This window comes from Phocoena phocoena, chromosome 2, assembly GCF_963924675.1.
Source record: "Phocoena phocoena chromosome 2, mPhoPho1.1, whole genome shotgun sequence".
NCBI classification, from domain to species: Eukaryota; Metazoa; Chordata; class Mammalia; order Artiodactyla; family Phocoenidae; genus Phocoena; species Phocoena phocoena.
In genome coordinates this window covers 88,691,607-88,703,401 of record NC_089220.1, presented here as the reverse complement: position 1 = coordinate 88,703,401, position 11,795 = coordinate 88,691,607, and the positions used below count along the sequence as shown (strand labels likewise).

Here is an 11,795-nt window from a genome sequence, read left to right as displayed (position 1 = left end):
TCAGGGACACTTTTCCTTGCTTTAATATATTTTGTCTTTTGCTGCTTTTGAAGCGAGCTCTCAATTACAAAATATCAAACTACACTAGAAAACGCCAGCCACTGGCACAGGATGGAGAAGCCCACAAGTAAGGACAGACAGCAGCAGGTGGCAAGAGGCGGGAAGTGATTGAAGCCGTGGTTACAAATGCTCAAGTGTTGGATAGCTAAAACTGTCCAAAAGGTTGTGCCCTAATAGCACAGGTCAGACCCGTTACTACCATGGCAGGTGGCCTCGGTGTGTTTGGGTTCAGATTCCACACAGCAGTACAATTTCTTCCAGTTAAAAGTTCTTGGATTGCACCAATCACAGGATGGCCTGAGGGCACCGGACCAGTCTATTAGTTTTTCAAAACGCTGTCATAGACCTGATAGATGTACGAGGAGGCTTCAGGAGCTAGCTCTACACTTTGGCGACAGTGTGTAATTGGGGTTTTCTGGCTGGCTATGGAGCTTGACCAAAACCCAAATGCCATTAGTCAGTCAGGGATTGGTACAGAATACCCTGCCCTTCCACACTCCTCTTGGCAATAGTATAAACGTTGTTGTTTTGCAACTTGCTGGAAACAGTGTCAGCATTTAAATGACTTTCCTTAATCTGAAACTGAAGTTCATTTCATCGGGAATATCCTTCCATGTTGCAAGGAAGACCTGGCGCTTCATTTTGCCATCTTCTACAAAAAGTACGTTGAGTGGGATGAGGCAGCTGAAGTAGAAGATATCATGATTGTTTTTCACAGCCACCTGCAGGTTGTTCAGAGGTTCCATCTTCATGACTGGGTCCAAGGTGTGGAGACGCAGGGAGACATCAATGCTCTGGTTTGGCATCAGTGGTGTAGGAATGGCCAGAGGACTGCTGTGGATGACACCAAAGCTATTCTTGTTAAACTGAATTGCCAAGTCTGTCATGTGCTACAGAGCTGTCTTCATGAAGTTCATTTCCATATAGATGTGCCCTTGGAGGTGAGTAAATGTTCCTGAAATCTCCAAGACTTTAGCCTTTACTTCAGGCAGCCAGACAGCTTTAGGAGCCCTATATCCACCAGGTTTCATGACTATCCCCATAGAGAGTTCAAGTTGGTCATTCAGACCACTACTGACCACAGCAGGAGTAGATGAAGGAGCAAAGGTTGCAGGCACTGATGGTGGGGTGAAGGACTGTCCCATCAGACTATGTAGCCCTCCCTACAAGAGGTCCATCTTTTTGAATTATACTTTTGTCTGGATATAAGCCCAGGAGAGGGGTTGCTGGATCCTATGGCCACTCTGTTTTTATTTTTTTGAGGAACCTCCATACTGTTTTCTATAATGGCTGCACCAATTTACATTCCCACCAACAGTGTAGAAGCATTCCCTTTTCTCCATCCTCTCTCCATAATTTATTTGTAGAATTTTAAATAATGGCCATTCTGACTGGTTTAAGGTGATACCTCACTGTAGTTTTGATTTGCATTTCTCTAATAATTAGCAATGGTGAGTATCTTTTCATGTGCCTATTGGCCACCTGTATGTCTTCTTTGGAGAAATGTCTATTTCAGTCTTCTGCCCATTTTTTGATTGGGTTTTTTTTTTTGTGATTCAGTTGTATGAGCTGTTTGTATATTTTGGAAATTAAGCCCTTGTATGTTGCATCATTTGCAAATAGTTGCTCCCATTCCACAGGTTGTCTTTCCATTTTCTTTACAGTTTCCTTAGCTGTGGAAAAGCTTGTAAGTTTGTATAGGTCCCATATGTTTATTTTTGCTTTTATTTCCATTGCCTTGGGAGAATGATCTACAGAAATACTGGTACAACTTATGTCAGAGAATGTTTTGCCTATGTTCTCTTCTAAAAGTTTTATGGTGTCATGTGTTATATTTAACTGTTTCAGCCATTTTGAGTTTATTTTTGTGCATAGTGTGAGGGTGTGTTCTAACTTCAATGGTTTACCTGTGGCTGTCCAACATTCCCAACACAATGTGCTGAAGAAACTCTCTTTTTTCCATTGTATATTCTTGCCTCCTTTGTCAAAGATTAATTGACCATTGGTGTGTGGGTTTTTTTCTGGGCTCCCTAGTCTGTTTCATCGACCCATATGTCTGTTTCTGTGCCAGTACCATGCCGTTTTGATTACTGTCGCTTTGTAGTATTCTCTGAAGTCTGGAAGCATTATGTCTCCTGCTTTGTTCTTTTTCCTCACGACTGCTTTAGCAATTCTGGGTTGTTTATGGTTCCATATAAATTTTAGGATTCTTTGTTCTAGTTCTGTGAAAAATATCATGAGTAATTTGACAGGGTTGTCATTAAATCTGTAGATTGCTTTGGGTCCAATGGCCATTTTAATAATATTTCTTCCAATCCAAGGGCATAGGATATCTTTCCATATCTTTGAATCCTCTTCACTTTCCTTTATTAATGTTTTATAGTTCTCAGCTTATAAGTCTCTCACAACCTTGGTCAGGTTTATTCACAAGTATTTTATTTTTTTGGATGCAATTTTGAAAGGGATATTTTTTCCATTCCCTTTCTGCTATTTCATTGTTAATATAAAGACATGCAACCGATTTCTGTATTTTAATCTTGTATCCTTCTACCTTGCTGGATCTGTTTATCAGTTCTAGTAGTTTGTGTGTAGAGTCTTTAGGTTCTATATATTGTATCATGTCATCTGCCTATAATGAACATTTTACCTCTTCCCTTCCAACTTGGATACATTTTCTTTCTTTTTCTTGTCTGATTGCCGTGGCTAGACTTCCAGTATTATGTTGAATAGAAGTGGTGAGACTGGGCATCCTTGTCTTGTTTCAGATTTTAGTGAGAAGGCTAAGTGCTTTTCACCATTAAGTATCATATTGGCTGTGGGTTTGTCATAAATAGCTTTTAGTATGTTGAGATATGTCCCCTCTATACCCACTTTCATAAGAGTTGTTATCATGAATTGGTGTTGAAATTTATCAAATGGTTTTTCTGAATCTATTGAGATGATCATGTCATTTCTGTCTTTTTTGTTGTTGATGTGGTGTATCACACATGGATTGATGTGCATATGTTGAAAGATCCTTGTGACCCTAGGATAATTCAGCACGTTCATGGTGTATGATCTTTTTTATGCATTGTTTGGTTCGGTTTGACAACATTCTGTTGAGAATTTTAGGTTCTATATTCATCAAAGGTATTGGCCTGTCATTTTCTTTTTTGGTGGTGTCTTTGTCTGGTTTGGGTATCAGGATGATAGTGGCTTCATAGAATGTCTTTGGGAGGCTTCCTTTCTCTTCGATCTTTTGGAAGACTATCATAAGGAGTATGTGGTGACCAGAGCTTGCATTGGATGTTGAATAGGGCCTCCTCGTTGCTCTGTGGTTGACACAGCCCTGTCGGGGGCAGGGTCTGCTCCCTAGTTGTTGGAATAGAAGCCCCCAGGTCTGTTTCTATGCTGGATTAGAGAGCATAATTAGGTAGGCTGGATTGGAGCACTCCCAATGGGAGGGGAGTCACTGAGCATTCCTCTGCTGGAGCTGTCCACCAGGAAGTGTGCTCTGTGGTGTCACCTGTCACCCATGGTGAGGGCTCACAAAGTACTCTGTTGTTGGCACTGCTCTCAGCCCCACCTCAACTGTGGGAATGCAGGCAATCAGCCCTGGTGTCCCTTAGGCACAGTGTTCACAAAGCCACCAGCGCAAATCCGTAGGTGCTAATCCACTGATGTCTGGTGCCAGGACCAGAGTGTCCCACACGTGGACCCACTGTGGGAGCTATGGAAGCAGACTAAACCCCAGCCCGGCCCAGCCTCCTTGTGCCCGTGCCCATGAAGCCCACAGCTGCTAATGCTGGAACCGTCCCAGACACGGGAATGCCCATTGTCCACTCGGATATCCCACAGGCACTGAGTTTATAAAGCCAGGCGCAGTGCCATAAATCTGCAAATTGCAGAGCCATGGGGAGAGGGCTCCAGTATCAGCCTTGCTTCCTAAGTCAGGCAGTACCTTGGGATCCACTCTGATTTCAACCCCACCTCCACATGTGAGCAACTTGCTGGTGCTTGTGTGCTCCCAGAGGTCATCGTAGAGGTGGCACCAAGAAAGAGGCTGCTATGGTGGCCTTCCCCTCCCTTCAGCTGCCCTTCAACAATGATGTTTTGCTTCTATGGCCAGCCTGGTCTTCTTCTGCATACACCCCGGGTTGGGCACTTACCACACTCCAGCCTCTTCGGGCTGTCTGCATGCAGCCAAACCCAGTCCAATCCCCTGGTCTGTCCTCTGAAGCCCAAGTTTCAGCACCCAAAACCCACACATACCAGCAGGCACAAGTCTTGGGCTAAGGACTGCAGTGAGCTAGTACAGATCCTCTGTGCGTGTCTCTGTTTTGTCTGCTGCAAACTGACTGCTGCGCTCTCCTCAAAACCTCTGCAGCTCCGTTTCTGTCCCAGCTCACGTACCCACTGGTGAAGGGGGTTCCCAGGGTGAGGGAAACTGTCCTCTTACACAGCTCCCCAGCAGGAGGGAGCTTCTTCTTCTTCTTCTTTTTTCTTTCATCCTGTCTCATTACGTGGAGATCTTTCTTGCATCTCTGGGTGTCTGAGATATTGTGCTGGCATTCAGTAGGTATTCTGTGAGGATTGTTCCACACGTATGTATTTTTGATGTATTTGTGAGAGGAGGCGAATTCCACATACTTCTGTTCTGCCATCTTGACTCAACCTCTATATAATTTGTTTGCTTTTTTTCTTCTACTTCGGGAAATCAAATTACCAGTGCCTGAAGGAGACTGACCAGAGGCCCAAGGACACAGGAAATATCAAGGTCATTACACAAACATCAGCCCCACAGACCCCTAAAGCCCAGATCCTGAAGAAGCAAAAGAGGAGATAAACTGCCTCAAAAGGGACAGTAGTCATGTATACTCCCTGCAAGTGTACATCAAAGGGCTTGTTTCCACAGATGATGACAAGAGATGCTACAACGATTCTTTAAGTTTTCAATATAATGGAAAATAAACCGATTATATTGGCATTGTAATTTATTTTCCCCGACCATCATTGAGGTTGGGTGCCTCTTCATATGTAAAATGATTGTTTTTGTTTCTTTTTCAGTGAGATTTAATTTCATAGGTTCCAAATATTTTTATTTGGTTTCTTCTATTTTTTCTCTTTACTGAGAGGTAATTTGAATATACTGTATATTTGTGGTGTCTTCTCACACAGCATCCTTCCAAACCAATTACTGTCCACACAGTCACTAAGAAATTTGTCAAGAACTTGCTGTCACAGGTCATCCACCACTCAAGACACTTGATATGAGGGCCATCTGCTGTGCACAGCCTTACATCAAGAGCTCTGTACTGAGCTCTTTGCTCTCAACTTGTGGACCAGATAAAGGACAGGATGAGGATATCATTATTCCCTCACCTGCTGCACTCAAGCACATTGGTCACTGCACAAAGGTCATTGCCAAGCTGACAGACAACAGGCCTCGGATCTTCTCCTATGGTTTTCCCTAGTTTGCCACCAAGACATTTGATCTGGACCATGTCACCATCACCTTACCCAGAGAAGTTTTTTTTTTCTAAAATGAACCTGAAATACTGTATTTTTCTCCTTTTGTGTCCCGGGAGACACAGCTCTAGTTTTCTAAGTCATAAGAAAAAGTTATAAATATGACGTTTGGGGCAAGAGATAGAAAATCAACATTTTGGGGCTTCTCTACACCACCACCCTGCAAGTCACATGATCGGGCTTTAAATCCATCAGCTGACCCTTGTACCTCACTGAACAGCTTTAAATCAGCTCCACACCCTTTAATTTACCTGACCCTGTATGAACTCAGAATCTGCCCCTGAAACCTGCACCTTCAAAAGTCAGGAGCTTCATGTTGATCCCAGCACTGAACATAGCTCTGGGCATACAGGCTGTGATCACTGATGGTGCAACAGATAAGTAAATGAGACCCTTCTGCTGAGGTCAGGGGTGTGTAGACAGAAGGAAGAGGCTCGGATCTAAAGGGAAGAAAAATGTTTGGGGAGAACTCTGGAGAGCCTGGGCACAGGGTGGAGTACAGGCAGCCATCAAAAATATCACTGGTTTTATATGCTCCATATTCACAACAGCCTGCCCTGTTTTCCAGGTTCAAACACTCACACAGGCCTGTAGCATGTAACCTGTCAGCCCAAGATTCAAACAAGATATTTCTGGGTCCAGAATCCTACCTTTGGTGAAAACAAAGGCAGTCATAGTGCAGAGAGCATTCCACAGTGTCTGGCCACTGTGCCATCTGACCAGGCTGTAAGTTCACAATCAGATATTGATGGCAGACATATGTCCCCTCTGTGAAGGGACCCAGTTTGGGCCAGAAAGTCAGAGGTGTCTGGTGCATCTAATCCTGTATCCACCAAGTACGCAGCAGATTGATGGAAAGGGGTGAAAAGTATATTTTCTCTCAATTCATGTTAGTTTATCAAAAGAATAGAGTTTTGTCTTAGTTAAGCAGAATACTTTTAAATAGCGTAGACAGCTCAAAACTGCTGTTTAGGGAACTGAAAACCAAGTCAGCCATGAACAGTGCTTTAAAATCCTTGGAAATCAGTCAGAGGTGAGGATTTGGTTTGGCATAGTGTTGAATGCAGGAGTAAAGAAGCAGAGACATCACCTCCCCAAAGGCACTGAAATCCCATGGCACCAATGGATCAGCTACAGGGGCAAGGGTTTTGGGTGGAGGGCATTTCTCTCAAAATCTCCCAGGGCACTCACCCTTCCCTATGCCACCCCACTACTACATTCACTTTTCCTTTCTCAATTTCTGGAACCCCTGGGGCAGCACTTCTTAAGCTGGAGCCCCCAGGGACCACCTCTGCAGTTCAGATTTTTCATGGATCTTTACAAAGTCTCGACTGGAAGCCAGGTGGCAAGGCCCCCGGGTGTGCGGCTGGACCAGGAGTGCAGGGGAGAACCGGAGCATTAAAGCACAACGAATGATGAGAAAGAAAAATGAAGGAAACAATCCTATTTACCATCACATCAAAAGAAATAAATACCTAGGAACAAACCTACCTGAGGAGACAAAAGAACCGTACTCCAAACACTATAAGATGCTGATTAAAGAAATTAAAAATGACACAAACAGGTGGAGTGATACACTATATTCTTGGACTGAAAGAATTAATATTGTTAAAATGATCATGTAACTGAAGACAATCCACAGATTAAATGCAATCCCTATCAAATGACCAATGGCATATTTCACAGAACTAGAACAAAAACAATTTAAGTTTGTATGAAAACACAAAGACCCCTAGTAGCCACACTAACCTTAAGAAAGGAAAATGGAGCTGGAGGTATCAGACTTCCTGCCTTCTAGGCATAACAAAGTTACAGTCCTGAAGACAACAGGGTACTGGCACAAAGCAGAAATATAGATCAATGAGCAGGAAAGAAAGCCCAGAAGTAAACCCAATCACCTATGGTCAATTAATCTATCACAACAGAGGCAAGAATATACAATGGAGAAAAGACAGCCTCTTCAATAAGTGGTGCTGGGAAAAATGGAGAGCTGCATGTAAAAGAATGAAATTAGAACACTCCCTAACACCATACACAAAAAGAAACTCAAAATGGATTAAAGACCTAAACATAAAGCCAGACATTATAAAACTCTTAGAGGAAAACATAGGCAGAACACTCTATGACATAAATCACAGCAAGATCCCTTTTGACCCACCTCCTAGAGAAATGGAAATAAAAAAAAATACAAATGGGACCTAATGAAACTTAAAACCTTTGGCACAGCAAAGGAAACCATAAACAAAATGAAAAGACAACTCTCAGAATGGGAGAATATATTTGCAAACGAAGCAACTGACAAAGCATTAATCTCCAAAATATAAAAGCAGCTCATGCAGCTCAAATCACACACAACGCAATCCAAAAATGGACAGAAGACCTGGATAGACATTTCTCCAAAGAGGATATACAGATTGCCAACAAACACATGAAAGGATGCTCAACATCACTAATCATTAGAGAAATGCAAATCAAAACTACAATGAGGTATCACCTCACACCAGTCAGAATGGCCATCATCAAAAAATCTACAAACAATAAATGCTGGAAAGGGTGTGGAGAAAAGGCAACCCTTTTGCACTGTTGGTGGGAACGTAAATTGATACAGCCTCTATGGAGAACAGTAAGGAGGTTCCTTAGAAAACTAAAAATAGAACTACCATGGGACCCAGCAATCCCACTACTGGGTATATACCCTGAGAAAACCATAATTCAAAAAGAGTCATGTACTACCATGTTCATTGCAGCACTATTTACAATAGCAAGGACATGGAAGCAACCTAAGTACCCATTGACAGATGAATGGATAAAGAAGATGTGGCACGTATATACAATGGACTATTACTCAGCCATAGAAAGAAGCGAAATTGAGTTATTTGTAGTGAGGTGGATGGACCTAGCGTCTGTCCTACAGAGTGAAGTAAGTCAGAAAGAGAAAAACCAATACTGTATGGTGAGACATATATATGGAATCTAAAAACAAAAAAAAAGGTTCTGATGAACCTAGGGGCAAGACAGGAATAAAGACACAGACATACAGAATGGACTTGAGCACAAGGGGTGGGGGAAGGGTAACCTGAGACAAAGTGAGAGAGTAGCACTGACATGTATACACTAGCAAATGTAAAATAGTTAGCTAGTGGGAAGCAGCCGCATAGCACAGGAGATCAGCTTGGTGCTTTGTGACCACCTAGATGGGTGGGATAGGGAGGGTGGGAGGGGGATGCACGAGGGAGGTGATATGGGGATATATGTATAAGTACAGCTGATTCACCTCATTATACAGCAGAAACTAACACAACATTGTAAAGCAATTATGGTCCAATAAAGATGTTAAAAAATAATTAATTAAAAAAAAGAAACAAAGGGTACATGCACCCCAATGTTCACTGCAGCACTATTTACAATAGCCAAGACATCGAAGCAACGTGAATGTCCATTGACAGAAAAATGGACAAAGAAGATGCGGTACACTACTCAGACATAAGAAAATGAAATAATGCCACTTGCAGCAACATGGATTGACCTAGAGATAAACATACTATGTAAAGTAAGTCAGACAGAGAATGACAAATACCATATGATATCACTGGTATGTTGAACCTAAAAAAAATGATACACATGAACTTATTTACAAAATAGAAACCAACTCACAGATAAAGAAAACAAAGTTATGGTTATCAATGGGGAAAGGTGGGGGGGAGGAATATAGTATACTAACTATACTTCAATAAAAAATATAAACAATAAATTGCATTAAAAAGTTATATGAGTGCAAGGATAGCTTGGAAAAGGAGTAATTTTTCACTGCAGAAGATTTGCTTTAACGTTATATTTTAACTGGTGATCTCTGTTGTAATGCACCATGTTTCAGAATGTTATTGATAATTTGTTAATTAACTCTCAATTATTTTTTTTAAGTATAATACACTCCACGATTGACTGTTTCACCAGGCTGTACGCATCGCTCGAGAATTCATTCATTTTTCATAACCAAAGTTTTATACCATTTGAACAGCATCCCCCGTATCCCCCACTGAAACTTCCTGACAATCGAAATTCTGGTCTATACGTTACACCAAGTGGACTTAACAGGCATATATAGAACATTTCACACAACAACCTGTTCTCATGGAACATACTCCAGGATAGGTCATATCATAAAACACAAATATGTCTTAGTAAATTTAAGAAGATCAAAATCATATCAACTGTCTGGACACAATGATATAGAACTAGAAATCAACAAGAGTCTATGTGGAAAATCTACAAAAATGTGGATACTAAACAGTACACTTCCGAAAAATCAATGGGTCAAAAAAGAAATCAAAAGTGAATTAAGGGCTTCCCTGGTGGCGCAGTGGTTGAGAGTCTGCCTGCCAACGCAGGGGACACGGGTTCGTGCCCCGGTCCGGGAAGATCCCACATGCCGCAGAGCAGCTGGGCCTGTGAGCCATAGCCGCTGAGCCTGCGCGTCCGGAGCCTGTGCTCCGCAACGAGAGAGGCCACAACAGTGAGAGGCCCGTGTACCGCAAAAAAAAAAAAAAAAAAAAGTGAATTAAAAGGACTTCCGTGGTGGCGCGTTGCTTAAGAATCTGCCTGCCAATGCTGCGGACACAGGTTCGAGCCCTGATCCAGGAAGATCCTACATGATGCGGAGCAGCTAAGCCCATGCGCCACAACTACTGAAGCCCACGCGCCTAGAGCCCATGCTCCACAACAAGAGAAGCCACTGCCATGAGAAGCCCGCGCACCACAATGAAGAGTAGCCCCTGCTCACGACAACTAGAGAAAGCCTGTATGCAGCAACAAAGACCAAACACAGCCAAAATTAAATAAATAAAATAATTTTTTTAAAAAGTGAATTAAAAAAAAAACCCTTGAAAGAAATGAAAATGGAAACACAATCTACTGAAAACTATGGGATGCTGCAAAAGCAGTTCAGAGAGGAAAGTTTACAGCCATAAGTGCATATGACAAGATATTAGAAAGCACCTAAATAATCTAACTCTACACTTCAAGGAAGTAGAAACAGAAGAAATGTATCCCAAAGTTAGCAGAGGGAGGGATGCAATAAAGACTAGAGTGGAGGGGCTTCCCTGGTGGCGCAGTGGTTGAGAATCTGCCTGCTAATGCAGGGGACACGGGTTCGCGCCCAGGTCTGGGAGGATCCCACATGCCGCGGAGCAACTAGGCCCATAAGCCACAACTACTGAGCCTGCGCATCTGGAGCCTGTGCTCCGCAACAAGAGAGGCCGCCATAGTGAAAGGCCTGCGTACCGCGATGAAGAGTGGCCCCCACTTGCCACAACTAGAGAAAGCCCTCGCACAGAAACAAAGATGCAACACAGCAAAAATAAATTAATTAATAAACTCCTACCCCAACATCTTAAAAAAAAAGACTAGACTGGAAATAAATAAAATAGATAAAAGAAAATCAATAGAAAGGATCAATGAAATAAAAGCTGGATTTTCAAAACCATAAAATGCACAAACTTTCAGCTAGGTTAGGCAAAAAGAGAGAAGACAAAATCAGAAATGAAAGAGGAGACATTACCACTGATACGACAGAAATACAGGATCATAAGAGACTACTATGAACAAACATATGCCAACAAATTAGATATCCTAGAAGAAACCAGTAACTCCTAGAAACACACTACCTACCAAGACTGAATCAGGAAGAAACAGAAAATCTAAACAGACCAATAACAAGGGATTGAATCAGTAATAAAAAAACTCCTAACACAGAAAACAGAAGGACCAGATGACTTTATGGTAAATTCTACCAAGCCAATGAAGAAAAATTAACACCAGTAATAACTCTTCCAAAAAATTGAAGAGAAATGAATACTTCTAAACTTGTTCTATGAGGCCAGCATTTCCAAAACACCAAAGTCAAATAAAGACTCTGTAAGAAAAGAAAACTACAGGTCAATAAAACTGATTAACATAGATGCAAAAATTCTGAACAAAATATTAACAAATCAACTTCAACAATACATTAAGAGGATCATACACTGTGACCAAGTGGGATTTATCGCCGGGATGTAAGAATGTTTCAACATACACAAATGAATATGCGAGATACATCACATTAAAAGAGTAAAAATAAAAAACACATGATCATTTCAATACATGCAGAAAAAGCAATGGACAAAATGCTATCATTTTATGATTAGAAACTCTGAACAGATTGAGAATGGGGGGAATGTACCTCAACATAA

General features: G+C 41.8%; 1 pseudogene; it reads right to left on the bottom strand.

Moving 5' to 3' along the window:
* Nucleotides 1–379: 379 nt before the first annotated feature.
* LOC136119377 (AP-2 complex subunit beta pseudogene) lies at nt 380–1,238 on the bottom strand (annotated as a pseudogene).
* Between the last annotated feature and the right edge of the window lie 10,557 nt (nt 1,239–11,795).